At 40.1% G+C, this 19,253-nt stretch overlaps 1 pseudogene; it reads left to right on the forward strand.

Moving 5' to 3' along the window:
* Positions 1–250: 250 nt before the first annotated feature.
* Positions 251–18,946, forward strand: LOC100803971 (DNA-(apurinic or apyrimidinic site) endonuclease, chloroplastic-like; annotated as a pseudogene).
* The last annotated feature ends 307 nt before the right edge of the window (positions 18,947–19,253 follow it).

The raw sequence follows: 19,253 nt of genomic DNA on the forward strand, positions 1-19,253 counted from the left end.
ATAAAAATAATGAGAAGTTAATATAAATTAAAAAGAAAAATTTTAAATGTAAGAAATAATTTAAGAATAAAATTATTCAATCAAATATATACATAATTAATTTTCATTATTAATAGTTATACATAATCATCCGAAAAATTACCGATTAAAATACAACACCAAAATTAATGAAAAACATGAATATTTGTCTCCTCTCTTTTAGTATTGTGCCCTTTCTCATTTCTCAGTGGCGGTTCTTTCGTTCTCCGTTGGGTGTTTTCCTCACATGAAACACCTCCTGCAATTCGTGTCTACCACCTCCAATCTCACCAGGTTTCTCTTTTGCCGTGCCTCTTCTCCATTCTCCACTTTCAAATCCACGCAAGTTAAAAAGAAAATTGCATATTATTCTGTGTACTTTTACTGGAAAGGTTACATTTTTAATTTTCCTTGTTTTAATTGATTTTTAAAATAAAGTTAAAATATTGCACCATACTTGTTGGAACAAATTAATCGAATCTAAATTCATCTGGGGTACCTGAACTGACTAAGAATGTTGTAGCTTTGCAGTGTTTCAGAAGCATTTGAATGCCAAGACATTGGTTTGTCCAACTGTGAAAGCAATGGGGTCTAAAAGACCCTTTTCAAATTCATCAAAACCCTCGTCACCATTTGTTGAGGACAAGAAGAATGTGAAGCTTAAAGGGTTGGAAGCCAGCCTTGGTTCCAAGAAGCTTGTTGTTGAGGTCTAATGATGTTTCAGTAACATTGTCATTGTTATATAGTATATACCTTTGAGTATTGGAAATCTTGTTTTTTGGGTTTTCACTATACATTGATAATGTAGGAGAATGATGTTAATAGCTATTCGATTGAGCTTGAGAGATTAAGAAATGACCCAACAATAGTAGACACGGTGACTGTTCAGGAACTCCGGAAAACCTTGAAGTAAGGAGATGTGTATTTTCCTTACCAAGTGGCTATCTATTGTTTTAGTTTTAGTAATATACAATATTGTTGATGTTATATATCTTGGGACTGGTTTGAATTCTCAGGAGATTTAACGTCCCTGCCAAAGGTCGTAAAGATGATATTTTGTCTGCCTGGAAGAGTTTCGTGGGCAGTAACATGTGTGGTATACATTCTCTTAGCATTATCTCAGCTTTTAATGCTTCTGGGGGAAGGAGGGAAATGAAGAGTTTTAGTTTTTGTTTCGACATCAATTATTGTCTCCAAACAGTCTCTTCCTTTACTTCTTAACCTTAGTGTTGCTGTTTAGAAACAAGCTCAAACTGTGTAATTCTAATGGTTAGAAGGTATGTTCATGTGCAGAACTAGATTCTCATGCACAAGAAAAAAAATGGCCATGGATTTCTTCTGAAAATGCATCTGTAGAAGTGGAGGCTAAAAAAGTATTGGATGAAGACCATATTGAAAATGTCAATGAAAATCCCGAGATATCTGAACTTAACCAGGCTAAGAGAAGGTTAAAACAATCAGAATCTGAGAGAAAAACTATCAAAGTGACAACAAAGAAGAAAGTTTCATTGAAATCAGACGAGGATTCAGGTACCGCTGTAGAATATATATAGTTGTTAACATTACTCAAATTTTACTTTTAACACCTTTTTCTGAATTGTCAATTGACTCAATTATGGTTCAAAGGCCACTCATTTAACTAAGGATCAATCATCAATATTATATGGGTTTTTATTTCCAGATTTTAAGCCTTCCAGGGCAAAGAGAAAAGTATCTTCAGATGTTGCTAGCATTGTTGTACAGTCAGAGGAAATCAGTACAGCTACTATTCAAACTGAACCATGGACAGTTCTTGCCCACAAGAAGCCTCAAAAAGGTTGGATTGCTTATAATCCTAGAACTATGAGACCCCCACCTCTTGCTCAGGATACAAAATTTGTCAAGCTTTTGTCATGGAATGCCAATGGATTGAGAGCATTGCTAAAATTAGAAGGATTCTCAGCACTTCAACTTGCCCAAAGGGAAGACTTTGATGTATTGTGTTTGCAATAGACTAAACTGCAGGTAGAATATTGACTATCATTTTATGCCTAGAGTTATATTTTCCAATAGTCCTCAGTTTCAGTTTTGTTAGACACGTATTAAGAATAATTGCAAAGTTGGTTCTTTTTTCTTTTGTATTTGTGCTAGTTTATAACTGCTTCTTTGTGTTACATTGTAGTAAAGTTATGTAAAATTCTGATGGTTGCTGAAGAATTATGCTAAGAATTATAGAGAATAGCAAAGAATGTATATCTGAAAATTGTGAAAAATGTGAATCGCGAGAAGCTATTCCTAACAGCCATACATGCTGCCTTTTATTATCTATCAACCATGATGAAGATGTTTGTATGAAAATCCATGGTGCTCATGTTCTCTCCTATTTATAAATGCTCTGGTTTACCTACAGGAGAAGGATATTGAGGAAATCAAACACCATCTAATAGATGGCTATGATAACAGCTTTTGGACATTTAGTGTTTCTAAGCTTGGTTATTCTGGAACAGCAATTATCTCAAGGGTATGTTGACTGTGTTCAGCCTGCCTCTTCATACTTAATGGAAACTTTTAACACATAATATTAAATTATGTTTTCTACATGTTATAATTATGTGTATCTTTTGATAGATTTTATGTTGCTTAGCTTACTTAGTTTCCTGCTTATCTTGTTCTAGAAGATAGCAGTATGACTTGTCTTGTCAAGCTGTCTCTTTCCCCCTTGATGTATATAAATATGTTATTTTGAATTTAATAAAGCCAAGCTAGTGTGAAAACAGTTTTTCCACACATAAGTCACAGCTTCAAGTTGGTACCAGAGCGGGTCGTATTCACCACCGTCTGCGCCGCCGTTCACCGCCGGCCGTCTTCACTCTGGCCACCATTTCGGCCGGAGATTGCAGGGTTTGGTGCTCCTCAAAGAGCGCAACCCAACCCAACTAGTCGCCTGACCGGAAACCTCTCCACGCGCAGTTCCCGTTCGTGCCAAACACCGGCGCGTGACCACCACGCGCCGCCTTCCCGTGGCCGGAATCACGCGCGTCCTGTGCCGGCCGGCTCGTCGGACTCTCCTGAGTCCATATCAGTCATCGGTTTTCAGTTTCGGCACCTCGTTGGTTGATCTTGTGTCTTCCTCTTCTCTTCTTTAGTGTTTCTTTGATCCGTGAGCGAAAATGACCTCGTATGGCCTAGTGCTTTCTTTTTCTGGAACCCCCACAATCACAACAGCAAAGCTCAATTGGAAAAATTACTTATCCTGGTCTGCTTCAGTGGAACTTTGGTTTCTTGGGCAAGGGCACCATGATCATCTTGAAAAAGGCGCTGAGGCAGTTCCAAATGATAAAAGACCCGAGTGGGAAAAGCTAGATTATCAGCTTTGTGCCGTCCTATGGCAGTCAGTTGAGGCGGATGTTTTGGAGATTCTCAGATCGTTTAAAACATGCTGTTCATTTTGGAAAAAGGCTCGAGAAATCTTTGCTAATGATATTCAGAGTTTGTTTGATGTAACCATGAAGGTTACAGCTCTCAAGCAAACCAATCATGATATGATTGCACACATACGTAAGGCTCGGGCTGCAGTGGAAGAGCTGAAGAGGTTCCTTGTGGCTGAATCGCTGGAGGAAGTAAATAGGAAGCTGGATAAGTTCTGTATGGTTCTTATCTTGAGGAGTCTACATTCAGACTTTGATCATGTACGTGATCAAGTCCTAGCTGGAGATCAAGTTCCATTGATGGACTCTCTCATCACTAGGCTGCTTCGTGTGCCTCATGCACTGAAAGAAGAAAATCCAGCTGAGCTAATGGAAACATCAGTCATGGTTTCACCTCGGGGGAGAGGGGGAGGACGAAACAGTAGAGGAGGTCGTGGAGGAAGAGGTGGACGTCCTCAATGCACATATTGCAAGAGGATGGACCACACTCAAGAGAATTGTTACTCCCTGCATGGCTTCCCTGACAAAGTAGCTCAGGTAACTCAGACAGAAAAACCAGAGTCTAAGTTCTCTGATAAAGAATATCAGGAGTATCTGAAGCTGAAATCCGAGAAATCCAGCAGCCAGGCTTCATCTTCCTCTGTACCATGTTATTCAACAGCATGCATTTCTCAATCTGTTGACGGTCCCAGTCCTTGGATACTTGATTCAGGTGCCTCTGATCATATTTCTGGTAACAGGTCCTCCTTTACATCCATTTCTTTTCCAAAAATTCTTCATCTTGTTACTATAACTAATGGTTCCAAAGTTGCAGCTCAAGGGAGTGGTCAAGTATCTTTATCTTCCTCAATGAAGCTGGATTCTGTCTTGTTTATTCCACAATGTCCCTATAATTTAATTTCATTGAGTCAGCTAACTCGTTCATTGAATTGTTCAGTAACCTTTACCGCTAATTCTTTTGTTATCCAGGAACATGGCACGGGTCGACTGATTGGAGAAGGATGTGAATCTCGAGGACTTTACTACTTGAAGTCCAACTTTTCTGTCTCTTGTTTAGCAACTTCAAATCCCAAACTTTTGCATGATCGTCTAGGTCACCCAAGTCTACCAAAACTAAAATTGATGGTCCCTAGTCTGAAGAATCTTCGAGTCTTAGAATGTGAATCTTGTCAACTAGGAAAGCATGTTAGGTCATCTTTTCCACAAACTGTTCAAAGATGTAATTCAGCTTTCTCTATCATTCATTATGATATTTGGGGACCAAGCTGTGTTACATCTTTTGATTTTCGATATTTTGTAACTTTCATTGATGAATTTTCTAGATGTACTTGGGTCTATTTAATGAAAGACAGATCTGAACTTTTGCCTATCTTCATGTCCTTCCTCAATGAAATTGAAAACCAATTTGGAAAAACAAGTAAGATTTTCAGAAGTGATAATGCCAAAGAGTATTTCTCTCATGATTTCTCTTCTTTTTTATCTTCAAAAGGAATTCTACATCAATCTACATGTCCCCATACACCACAACAAAATGGTATAGCAGAAAGGAAAAATCGTCATCTCCTTGACACCGCACGATCACTAATGTTAGCCTCTCATGTTCCTACACACCATTGGGGGGATGCGATGCTTACTGCTTGTTTCTTAATTAACAGAATGCCTTCCTCTTTCCTTGAGAATCAAATTCCTCACTCAGTCATTTTTCCTCATGACCATTTATTCCATGTTCCACCTAAAGTGTTTGGCTGCACATGTTTTGTCCATGATCTCTCCCCTAGTTTAGATAAACTTTCTGCCTGAGCAATCAAGTGTGTCTTTTTAGGTTATTCTCGTCTTCAAAAGGGTTACAAATGCTACTCTCCGTCTACCCGACGATACTATATGTCTGCAGATGTAACTTTCTTTCAAGACACACCCTTCTTTCCATCATCTACGAATCATTTTTCTTCCATTCAGGATGTTCTTCCGATTCCCTCTCCATGTCCTCTAGGTACTTCAAACCAAGATGTCAGTGAAGTTCCATCTTCTCCACCACATCCACCTGAAGTTGCTCCTCCACCACTTCCACCTGAAGTTGCTCTTCCACCACTTCTTACATATCAACGCAGGATACAGCAAGTTGGTTCTACAGTATCTGAAGCTTCTCCTTCGGATTCTCATCCTTCTTCAATCAATCCTCAAGCCATGGATCCTGCTCCTTCTCATCCCTCTGATTCAGACTGGCCCATTGCCATCCGCAAAGGTACTAGATCCTCTCGTAATCCTCATCCTATCTATAACTTTCTAAGCTATCATCGTTTGTCTCCTTCATATTCTTCCTTTGTTTTCTCTCTATCTTCGCATTCTATTCCTTCTAATATTCATGAGGCACTAAGTCATCCTGGATGGCGACAGACTATGATTGATGAAATGCAGGCTCTTGAACATAGTGGTACTTGGGAACTTGTTCCCCTTCCACCTGGCAAGAAGGCTGTGGATTGCAGATGGGTTTATGCAGTTAAAGTTGGGCTTAATGGTGAGATTGATCGACTTAAGGCTCGCTTAGTGACTAAAGGTTATACTTAGGTATATGGCCTTGTTTATTGTGACACTTTCTCTCTAGTCGCTAAGATCACTACTGTCCGTTTGTTTCTTGCTATGGCTGCCATGCGTCATTGGCCCCTCCATCAGCTTGATATTAAAAATGCATTCCTTCATGGTGACCTTGAGGAAGAGATCTATATGGAGCAACCTCCTGGGTTTGTTGCTCAGGGGGAGTATGGTTTTGTGTGTAAGCTGCATCGATCCCTCTATGGGTTGAAGCAATCCCCTCGGGCTTGGTTTGGTAAATTCAGTCATATTGTTCAACTCTTTGGGTTGAAACGAAGTGAAGCTGATCATTCTGTTTTTTATTGTCATTCATCCCCTGGGAAATGTGTTTATTTGATAGTATATGTCGATGATATAATGATTACAGGGAATGATGCTACTAAGATTGTCCAACTAAAGGAGCACTTATTCAGTCATTTTCAAACCAAAGACCTAGGGTATTTCAAGTACTTCCTTGGTATTGAGGTGGCTCAATCAGGAGATGGTGTTGTGATCTCACAGAGAAAGTATGCTCTTGACATTTTGGAGGAGATAGGCATGCAGAATTGTAGACCTGTTGATAGCCCTATGGATCCGAATCTGAAGCTCATGGAAGATCAAAGTGAAATCTATCATGACCCCGAAAGATATAGGAGACTTGTGGGAAAACTAATTTATCTCACCATTATCAGACCTGATATTTCCTTTGCTGTTGGAGTGGTAAGCCAATTTATGCAAAATCCTCGTGTTGATCATTGGAATGCTGTTACACGTATTCTTAGATACATAAAGAGAGCTCCGGGACAAGGATTGCTTTATGAAGACAAAGGTAACACACAAATATCTGGATATTGTGATGCGGACTGGGCTGGATGTCCCATGGATAGGAGATCCACATCAGGATACTGTGTCTCCATTGGAGGAAATGTTATCTCTTGGAAAAGTAAGAAGCAAGCTGTTGTTGCTCGATCTAGTGCAGAGGCTGAATACAGATCTATGGCTATGGTTACATGTGAACTTATGTGGGTTAAACAAATTCTTGAAGAGTTGAAATTCTGCAAAGTGGAACAAATGAAGTTATATTGTGATAATCAGGCTGCTCTTCACATCGCTTCAAACCTAGTTTTCCATGAGAGGACCAAGCACATAGAGATTGACTGTCACTTTATTCGGGAGAAGCTATTGTCCAAAGAGATTGCCACTGAGTTCATTAATTCTAATGATCAGCCAGCTGATATTTTGACTAAGTCCTTAAGGGGGCCTAGGATTCAGTTTATATGTTCCAAGCTTGGTGCATATGAATTATATGCTCCAGCTTGAGGGGGAGTGTTATAATTATGTGTATCTTTTGATAGATTTTATGTTACTTAGCTTACTTAGTTTCCTGCTTATCTTGTTCTAGAAGACAGTAGTATGACTTGTCTTGTCAAGCTGTCTCTTTCCCCCTTGATGTATATAAATATGTTATTTTGAATTTAATAAAGCCAAGCTAGTGTGAGAACAGTTTTTCCACACATAAGTCACAGCTTCAAGTCTACATTTAGAAGAAAAAGCTGTTTATAGAATATAGTAGTGAATATTTCTTGTACGATATACTCATGCTAAATTTTGTGGAAACTTAATGTTTAAGGCTGCATGTTTTTATGTGATGATGTGTTGTACACATTTTTTTAGTTAAATTTTTGGCAATGAGATTAATGATAATGGAAAAACAATGATTTTGTACGTAATTGAGTTGAAGCCCTTGCTTCCTACTTTACTAATATTCTTTTTCAACCAAGCTAAATACTAATTACATTTTTTCATACTGGCTGTGAGTTAAAGTCCTCTAAAGGAAGTCACTACCAACCATGAACGACAGCAATACTAACCTGATACAAGAGGCAATTGCCCAATGGGAAATGGCAAAAGATTTGGAAATGACATGTGAAGCAGAGGACTCAAAAATCATTGGCAAAATCACGTCAATGGAGCTTAGAGACAGGAAGAAGGCAGAAGCAATGGGAAAGAGATCCACCCCACCATGAATATTCTATCCTACAACATAAGAGGGCTGGGGAGAGGGGTGAAGTGGCCAGCAATCAGAAAATTAATAACACAAAATCAAGTCGACTTGCTGTGCATACAGGAAACCAAAAAAGAAAAGATAGAAAGAGCATTATGTCAAGCTTTATGGGGAGACACAACTCTGAGTTGGGAAATATACCCTGCCATAAACTCAGCTGGAGGATTGCTGTGTATATGGAATGACAGCATGTTCAAGGTAGAGAGGAGAGTCACAGGCAGGGGCTTCATTTTACTAGAGGGGATGTGGACTCAAGAGATGCAGAAAACATTTATTGTGAACGTATACTCACCATGTGATGTTGTTGGCAGAAGAGCACTATGGGCATCTATCAGGCAGCTTAAACAACTCCAAACAGGTGGAATCTGGTGTATCTTGGGGGATTTTAACAGCATTAGGCATCTGGCAGAGAGAATGACCACGTCACAAAGACAGGGGGACCCTAACAGTATGTTAGAGTTCAACGACTGGATATCGGCATTAGAGGTTGAAGAAGTGCCATGTCTGGGCAGAAAATTCACTTGGATTCGACCAAATGGGACTGCAAAAAGTAAGTTGGACAGGTTCCTTGTTTTCGATGATTGGATGTCTAAATGGCCGGGTAGCACGCAATATATCTTGGATAGAAACTTCTCCGATCACTACCCTATCCTACTCAGAGCAAAAATTGTTGACTGGGGACCCAAACCTTTTAGGGTTCTAGACTGTTGGTTGAAGGATAAGACATTTCAAAATATAGTCATTGGCAGCTGGTCGAGCACACAACTAATGGGATGGGGGGGCTACTCGCTGAAACAAAAGCTTAAGAAGCTCAAGGAAAGGATGAAGAGATGGAATAAAGAGCAATTTGGAGATACAGCTAAGAAGGTGCAACAGCTTCACAATGAGTTAAATAATCTGGAAGCTGCCAGCCGTGACAGACAATTGACCCCCCTCGAGTTATCCTCTCGTAAAAAGATACAGGAGAATTTGTGGACTGCAACCCAAGCACATGAGTCCTTGCTAAGACAAAAGGCAAGGACAAAATGGATTAAGGAGGGGTACTGCAATTCAAGATATTTCCACAAGCTCATCAATTATAATCGTAGACAAAATGCAGTAAAAGGTGTGCGGATTGATGGGTCATGGGTTGAAGAACCAAACAGTGTGAAAGAGGCAGCCCACAATTTTTCCCAACTCAGATTTACTGAACCTGACTATGACAGACCAGTAATTAATGGGACTACATTTCGCGGATTAGGGCAGCAGCAAAATCAGTTGCTGGTGGCACAGTTTCAGGAGGAAGAAATAAAGGCAGCCGTATGGGAATGTGGTAGTGATAAAAGCCTTGGACCGGATGGCCTAAATTTTAAGTTCATTAAACACTTCTGGGAGCTGTTAAAACCTGATATCAGCTGCTTCCTTGATGAATTTCATGTCAATGGTCATTTCCCAAAGGGATGCAATGCATCTTTCATCGCCCTAATCTCCAAGATCAAAGATCCACATCTCTCAATGAGTACAGGTCTATTTCACTAATAGGCTGTATCTATAAGATTGTGGCCAAGATCTTGGCAAACAGATTGAAAAAGGTGCTCCCCGACATCATTGATGAGAGACAGATGGCTTTCATAAAAGGAAGACATTTGCTGCATGCTGTACTGACTGCTAATGAGGTGGTGGAGGAGGCAAAAAGGTGCAAAAAACCTTGCCTAGTGTTTAAGGTAGACTATGAAAAGGCCCACGACTCTGTCTCATGGAGTTTCCTAATTTATATGATGCGGAGGCTGGGTTTTTGCCCAAAATGGATACAATGGATTTCGGGATGTCTTCATTCAGCATCGATGTCTATTTTGGTTAATGGAAGCCCCACCAATGAATTTAATCCACAAAGAGGCCTTAGGCAAGAGGACCCACTTGCCCCCTTGTTATTCAACATTGTTGCAGAAGGCCTAAGCGGCTTGATGAGGAAGGCTGTGAATAAAAAACACTTTAGTAGTTTTCTAGTGGGGAAGAATAAGGAGCCTGTTAGCATCTTGCAATATGCTGAGGATACCATCTTCTTTGGGGAGGCCACAATAGAAAATGTGAAGGCTGTAAAGACAATTCTCAGGTGTTTTGAGCTAGCTTCAGGACTTAAAATTAACTTTACAAAAAGCAGGTGTGGGGCAATCTACAAATCTGAACAATGGTGCAAGAAGGCTGCTGATTTCCTAAATTGCCGCATGTTGCCTATGCCTTTCACCTATCTTGGTATTCCAATTGCTATAAACCCAAACCGTAGGGAGATCTGGGATCCTAGTGTGAGACAAAATTGACTAGATGGAAACAAAGACACATTTCTTTGGGAGGGAGAGTCACTCTTATAAATGCAGTCCTAACAGCGCTTCCAATTTATTTCTTTTCATTTTTCAGGGTTCCCCAAAAAATAATAGAGAAGCTGGTCAACATTCAACGTAGATTCCTATGGGACGGTGGTTCGGAGCAAAAGAAAATTGCGTGGGTCAATTGGGAAATCGTATGTCTCCCAAAAGATAAAGGAGGTTTAGGCATAAAAGACTTGCGGATGTTCAACACAGCATTATTAGGAAAGTGGAGATGGGAAATATTTCAACACAATGTAGAGCTGTGGACCAGAATATTACTCTCTAAGTATGGTGGGTGGAGAAATTTAGATGGCCATAGAAGAAGCTGTTACCATTCACACTGGTGGAAGGATCTTCAGCTGCTTAATCAACAACAACAGACAATAGCACTCAAAAGGCAAATAGAATGGAGGGTGGGCTGCGGAGACAAGATCAAATTTTGGGAAGACACATGGACAGCCGATGATAGACCATTAATGGTAAAATATGCCAGTCTATACCAAATTTCCAATCAACAACAGCAAACAATCAGTCTTATGGGGAGTCACAATGATGAAGGATGGGAATGGAACTTTAGTTGGAGGAGAAACCTATTTGACAATGAAGCTACAATGGCTGCAGAATTCATACAGGAAACTGCAGTGCTAACAGTACAGCAGCAAGGAGCAGATTCATGGGTTTGGAAGGCTGATCCGAGTGGAAATTATTTGACAAAATCAGCATATGACATACTGCTGGAGGCAAAAAGGGGGGAGACAGATGACGGGCCTTTTGTGGAACTGTGGAAACTTAGGATACCACCTAAAACAGCAACATTTGCATGGAGGCTCATTAGAGACAGGTTACCAACAAAGGCTAACCATAGAAGGAGACAAGTGGAATTAACAGACTCAAGGTGCCCACTGTGCAATAATATGGAGGAGAATGCAGCACACCTTTTCTTCAATTGCAGCAAAACAATCCCCTCTGGTGGGAATCATTATCTTGGGTGAAAACAAAGGATACTTTCCCACAGAACCCGAAGGAACACTTTTTGCAGCACACCATTGGGAACGCTGGTGGTACCAAGGCTACAAGATGGAAGTGCTGGTGGGTAGCCCTCACATGGACCATATGGCATCACAGAAATAAGACAGTATTTGAGAACCAGACCTTCATCACAAGTAAAGTGCTGGATGATGCACTTCTCCTACTATGGTCATGGCTGAGGGCCATGGAGAAAGATTTTACACTGCACTACAATCAGTGGTCCTCTCAGCTGAGAGAAACCTTTGGGTAAATAGGACAGGAGGGTAGTTGCTAGGATTCTCTGTAGTAGACGTATGTCTGGTGTAATCCTAGGATTGGGCTTAGCTGGTCCTTAATATGAACCTTACGAAAGTATTAGGGTCCAATTGTGTATACCTTCAACATATGTTTTTTTGGAAGGCAGAAAATATAATTTATTAATAAGAAGCACAGCAGTACCAGAGGTACTGGTGAAATATGAACAAATACAAGACACCTATGGTGCCACCCTCCAAAAACAAAGAAAAAAACCCAACCAGGACCCCACCAAAGAAGATAAAGGTACCCAACCCAGATTAACCAAAAGACTCCGCAAGATTGGAAGACCAATGGTTAAAAGGAGTGTTGAAATCTTTCTCTCTAACTTTTAGCCAGGACCAAGCTAGGAATAAAGCATCATCCATCACTTTGGATGAGTCAAAAGGATTGCCCTGGAAAATCAATAGATTCCTATGCTGCCATATAGAACTAGTTAATGCAATCCACCATCCACTGTGTTGCTGTCACCTTCCTTGAGCCACTTAGCCCTTGATTTCTGTCTCAAAAGGGATTCATAGGCATTTGAAACATCCCACAGGTCTTGCTGGATGGATTTCTTAGCCTTAAGCTCATCATCAGACAAAGTTCTATCAGAGGCTATGGTTTCCATGTCATTTAACTTCTGCCTCAGGTTCTGGATTTTCTTGATATTAATATCCCCATTCTCTTTGCTCCACTGCTTTATAGTGGATTTTAAATTCCTCAGCTTGTTTTTAAGCATGATTCCCTCCCAACCACCCTGCTGATCTTTGCTCCAAGCTTCCTTCACCATTCTTTGATAACCTTTATGATTGAGCCACCAATCGACCACCCGAAAGGGCTTAGGACCCCAGTCCACCATCTCTGTTTTCAAGATGATTGGACAATGGTCTGAAAAATCCCTTTGGATGACATGCTGAGAGCTGTCAGGCCAATGAGATAACCACTGCTCTGAAACCAGAAACCTGTCAAGTCTACTCTTCACACTGCCATTGGGCCTAAACCAAGTAAACATGCTACCAAAGCATTTAATTTCCAGAAGCTCCATGTCAGATATCCAGTCATTGAAATCAGAGATGTCATAAGTGCCAACATTCCTTTGGGATGAACCAATTCTTTCCTCCTGACTTCTGATGCTATTAAAATCCCCAAGGAAACACCATAGTCCATCAGGGTTAGAAACCTTTAACTACCTCAACTCATCCCACATAACACTCTTCCCAGCTAGGTCACACGGGGCATATACATTAACAATGAACATCCTCTGATTATCCTTAGCCCACCTCCCATCAAGCATTAAGAAATTTCTTCCTTTCACCCTCCTATCCACCTCAAAAACTGAGTTGTTCCACATGCAAAGCAGACCACCAGATGTCTGGACTGAGGGAACACTATCCCAAGAGGCAGTAGAGTCCCCCCACAAGGACTGGCAAATAAGCTTATTAAAATTCTCCTTTTTTGTTTCCTGTATACACACAAGATCCACCTTGTGTTTTAAGTTGAGCCTCCTAATGGCAGCCCACTTAATCCCCCTGCCCAATCCTCTGCAGTTATAGGAGAGGATTATCGTGATTGATGATTTTTAATTCCCATCTTAGCTGCCATGTTGTTATGTCTCTTCTCCATATCTAACATCATGCCCATGACCTGCTGAATATATTCCCTATAGGTCAGACCCATGTCTTTTACTAGAGCACATTGCTTTTCCATATTATCTTGCTTCTCCATTTCTAAAGTTCCTTTAGCTACATCTGCCTTCCCACTCTCTTAGGCCTCATTCTTTTTACACCATCTTTTCCTTGAGTAAACCTGCAGTGCACCAGCTGGCTCCTGTTGCTGCTCTTTAAAATTATCAAATTCATTTATTTGGACCTCGGGGGTGGTATGTGTAGAAAGGCCCAAATTTGTTTCAGGCCCAAAATACTTCACGTTGGGGTCAAGTGAATATTCAAAATCAGGCGTGTGTGGTCCATTGTGGCCATAAATGTTGTCCACCTTTTGACCAAGGGTAGGGTCAGTTATAAGCTCATCAAGGTAAGTTTTAGAACCACCCATTGATGAGCTGGCAACTTCTTTCCTCTTTCCCGCAACCTTGGTTAACGTCCCTCCTGTATCTGCTTCCTCTTCTCCGTAACCTACGGGATAGGTTGTCTGGTATCCTCCTATATGCTCAAATTCTTTCCCCTTAGAGCCACGTATACTGTGCGACACATGGGTTGGACAGTGCACCTTATCGGCGCAGGCATTACCTAGTGGGTCATCTTCAACATTGTGACCACTGGGTAACGTTATGGACTGCCGGGTGTAGCAATCATCGACAAGATCGCCGCAATCTGGTTTCAGCAAGAGGTCGCTCATCCACGATCAAACGGTGGCCGTGTCGCCATTGTCCGAGACGATCTCCTCAGATGATTCCCATCTGCTCCTACAATATCGGCCACCACACGACTCTGCGCTGCCATTCTCTTCCACCATATGAACTCGATGGATATCTCCTTCGATGTGTACATCCACTGAGTGTTGAATTAACGGTGGCCGAGGTGTTCTGACGAGGACCCTTGCCCGGTCAAGCCTTTGCATGTGTTCTACATCATCATCAACTTCCACCTGGTCACCCACCGCCGCCACAATCTTGCGGATGTTTTCCAACTTCCACACTACTAACGGAATACCCCAACATCGAAGCCATACCAGCCTATTTCCCAGACGCAGCTCCGAGCTCCATTTCACTAGCGAATAAAACAAGGTTGAGCCTTGGTTAGTTTTTTCGCGTCGGAGAGGCCGAGGAGGAGGGTCATGTCATCACCCAGATACTTGGGTGATACTCCTGGACCTAAGGTCCATGAAACCTCGTCTTCAAGTCTGTCGAAAACCTCTGGCTTCTTCAATCTTCCTACCCATGCGTCATTGTAGCGCGTTTTGTCTCCCTCCGGGATGTTAAGTGTGAGCGACGAATGTGATCCCCCGTACCCAGCGAAGTGAGTGCCTGCAATTCTTCTTTGTGCTATCTTCTCTGTCCGCAGGACCACTGCCTCTGCGTACGTCCTATTGGGTGCCTTGCTATGTGCAGTCCTATTCGAAGCTATTTCCATACGATCCATATCAGCCACGCCCTCCCCCTTCTTCTTGTGATTGTCTTTATTTTGGTCCTGGCTCGCCTTTCCTCTCCCGTATTTCGGAATGTTCACATGCAACTTGAGGCCCCCTACAATAATGTTATCCAAGTATCTTTCGGTTCTTCTTTTGTCAGAAACTCCTTTGAAGCGTACAAATCCTTACCTTCTCCCTTCTTTGTTTCTCCGTTTGGGAATGAAGATTTCCTTTACATCCCCCCACTTTCTAAACTGGGTCCACAACTCCGTCTCTGTTACATCCTTAGGGAACTTGGTGAAGTAAAAGGATGTAATGTCAGTTTCGCCCCTCCAGTTTCGTCGTTGATGATTAATTTCCTGTCGAAGCCGATTCCCGCCATAGAGTTGTCTAGAATCCGCTCTCCCATTTAGTTATGCTCGCGGTTTCCTTCTCTTCCTATACCTCACGGTGGTCCACTCTCACTCTCTGTTCGTCTCTCGCTCTCTCTCAGTCTCTCACTCTCTCTCATCCTGGTCTCACCCTTTTCATTGCAAGCTAAGTATTAGTGACACAAAGCTTACCCTGTAGTTAAAACATGAACACTCATTTCAATCCCTGATGCAAGTTTTGACCTCGCAGCTCCAGTGCAATTACCTTGTTATCTTATATGAAATGCACATGTGTATTTTCAGTACCCCTGGTTCTCTGCATATAATATAATTATCTATTTTTGCTGAGCAAAAAAAAAAGAACATTTTTTCATACTTACTGACATGATTTTCATTCTGTTTAATAGCCTGCACATTTGCATCCTCATTTTATAAATTGCAAGAATGGTGTTCATATTAATAATTCGTTTTCTAATATTGTTCAATTCTGGCAGATCAAGCCACTTTCAGTTCGATATGGCCTAGGTATATCAGATCATGATAGTGAGGGTAGACTTGTAACGGCTGAGTTTGATACATTTTATTTGATATGTGGATATGTCCCTAATTCTGGAGATGGCTTGAAAAGATTGGACTTATATTAAATTACTTTTCTTTCGATATATTATACCCATTTCATTCTGAAATATGTATCCTCATCCAACTAATCTTTTTGTATTTGAATCTAGTCTTACAGGGTGACTGAATGGGATCCATCTCTCAGCAATTATTTGAAAGTATGTGTAGCTCCTTTCCCTCACCTAGTAGGATAAAGCTTAATGTGGCGTTGTATGCATAAATCGCTCCTTTTACACTCTTACCTTCTTGTCTTGTCAGAATACACCATCCATCTTATGACTCCTCTTTTCCTTTGTCAACATAGAGATAATTTTTTCTCATGTTGGCATCTGCTGGCCTAATTTGTAATGTTATTGTTGTTATATTAAACTGCTTGCCAAATTATCTAATGATGTTGGCCATTTGGAGCATGATTCTTGTTACAGCTTCAACTATTGTCTGTCATCTTAGAGTAACAAATTATTCTACGTAGTAGTTCTATATTTGAAAAACCTAGTATTGTGGTTCTATAAGTATAAAAGCCCAAAACGTCAATAATTTTTGGAAAGAATCACGTTATTTTAACAAAAAATTTGAACGGGATGATGTTCAATGTTTGTTAATGGGATGATGTTCAACTATTTTTCGGGTAAATATGCTTCTCTTAGAAGGAATATTAACATTTTATTAAAAGATTTTTTTTATGTATTATTAGGATTAATGATTAATTTTTTGCTGGATACAGGAGCTGGAGAAGTCAAAACCTGTAATTTTGACTGGTGATCTAAATTGTGCTCATGAAGAGATAGATATATACAACCCGGCTGTAAGTGATTCAGATTTAGTATTTTCCATGAAAACCATATACACTTCTAAGCCTTGGTAAATAATACACTTCTAAGCCTTGGTAAATAATACAAATAAAACCAGGCACTTATTTCTAGTAGAAATTACTGCATTTAGAAGTATTCAAGAAGCTAGTATGCACTGGCAAACTTCAATTCAAATATAATTCAATCTTCTCATTATGGTTTGCTTTAAAATTTGAAATCAAATTTCAGCATTACATAATTTAATATTTACTTTGAAGAGTTGTACATGTAAATATCTACAGGTGTTTAGTGAGTCACCTGGCGGGATCCTCTTATCTAAACTGACTTTTCCGTTCTAAAATATGAATTATCCTTGAGATTGTTAAGTTACAAAAGGCTTAACCTGTTAGCATTTTCTGTTTAAACATTTTTAGAATTTGTTTGAAATTTTCCCTGATGAAAAGGTGGACTGATCATGTCTTCAATCAAGTGGCCTACTGTGATAACTCGTACTCCAAGTCTCATATCGTTCTGACTAGTGAGAGCAAGACATTCAGTATGTCTGAAATGTGAGTGGCAAGAGCATCAAATCTGTACTCATAGTTACTTATATTTATCAGGGCAACAAGAGAAGTGCCGGGCTTACAGATGAAGAGAGGAAATCATTTGCAACGAACTTTTTATCTAGGGGATTTGTAGATACCTTTAGAAGGCAGCATCCTGGTGTTATTGGATATACTTATTGGGGTTACCGGCATGGTGGACGCAAGTTTAACAGAGGTATTTCTAGCACACTCTTAAAATTGATTTATTATATAATTTACTGTGTGTAGAATCTAGTGGTATTATATGTAGATATTAATAAATAAAAATGTAAATAAGATTCCAATTCAACTGTTTCACTTATCTTTTACATGATTGTGTTGCGAGTTTATATGAGCACAACATGTGCACATTTTGCTTCTAGGTGTCGAACACATTTCTGACACGGACACGTAGTGTCAGACATGTTTTTGCGGTGTCCAGTTTTGTTTGTTTGGATTTGGACTTAGACACGCGACGGACACGACCCAACCTATATTGTGAATACGCCGTCGTGGCCCTCCAGCGCGATAGTGAGATCTCTTACACGATTTGAACAGTAAGATCATAGGTTTTTGGCTGTTGCTAGGTGCACCCAGCAATTCAATGAACTTCCAAAATTGCCCTTCGTTTAAAAATCAAAAGTTAATAAATTTTAAAAAAAAAACGTTTCTTCTTCCACGCTTCTTACTCTTCTGTGCACCTAGCAGTCTCCCTCCCTTCCACGCTCCTTCTTCTTCATTGTTGTTCTTCCCAGCAGTGTTCTCCCTCCCGCGATTTGTGTTCTTCATTGGCCTTCTTCCCAACAGTCTTCTCGTTGGCTGGCACAAGCTTTGGTTCTCCATTTTGGTTCCCTCCGTTCGTCTTCTTCATTGGCTTCTGTGAGCATTTCTTCCGTCATCGAGGTTAGTGTTCTAACCCCATTGGCTTTAGGATAGACGATAATGGCCTTAGGATAGACGATAATGGCCTTAGGATAGACGACATTGTTGTTGTTTGGTGCTGGAGGTTGAAGACGAAGTTCTTCCGCGAGAAGAAGCTTCTTCCGCTGACTCCATTTTCGTGCTGTTACACTCGCGGAAGAACACCTTCTTTCGCAGAGTGCATTTTTTGCTCGCGGAAGAAGTTGTCAAACTTCTTCTGTAGGAAGCAATTTGCTGTATATTTTCAATTTTTCTTGAAAATTATGTCTGAACAGAATTTATTGATATTATTAGTAAGTTTTATTTATTTATTAGGTGTTACAGAGTGTATATGGTATTTAAGTTACACAAACTCCCTAATTTTGTGTTTTTTAGTTGCTATTGGGATGTCTAAATTGAATTGTTATTTGCTGTGATTTGGTGTGATTGACTTATGCATTAGGATGTTTAAATTGAACTGTTATTTGCTGTCATTTGGTTAGGATGTGTGAATGACTGTATACACTGCATAAATTGAATTGTTATGTGGAACACAACATGAAAGAGCAAAATTAAATTGGTTATCCAATTCCTTTTCACAGGAAATATGACACTATGGTGACGAACCTCAGCTACAATTTAAAAGAACATGTTGTGCTATGCCTATTACGGGACAGAGATCGAGCATGAGACGAGTCTAGCTAGTAGCATCATGTGTTAGTAGAAGATAATATTGTAAAATACAACATAAATAGCTAGTTAACAAATTGAACACGAAATGATGGAGCACCTTGATTCCTCTAATTTGATGTATTGAGAATTTTGAATACAAAATGATGTGTTGAGAATTTTGAATACAAAATGATGCACTTGGTGATTACAAATCCAAGCACCCACATTTGTATTAGTTACATGTATTTGTATTAGTTACAAATCCAAGCCATTCCAAACCAAATGCACTCTAAATGGTATGAAAAAGTTTAGTAGGAATTTCTTTACAAAGCATATACGTTGACATAATTAGCTTAATTAAAATTTAAAAAATAAAAATAAGGCTAGAAATTGGCAGGAATTATGGGTAATTAGTATTACTAATACTCAATACAAACCAAATATCCTTATTTGGTGATAAAGCCTAGTTGTCTATTTCTGACCATTGAATCCCTTCCTTGACAAGGATGAAAAGCTCTT

This window comes from Glycine max, chromosome 10, assembly GCF_000004515.6.
Source record: "Glycine max cultivar Williams 82 chromosome 10, Glycine_max_v4.0, whole genome shotgun sequence".
NCBI lineage: Eukaryota > Viridiplantae > Streptophyta > Magnoliopsida > Fabales > Fabaceae > Glycine > Glycine max.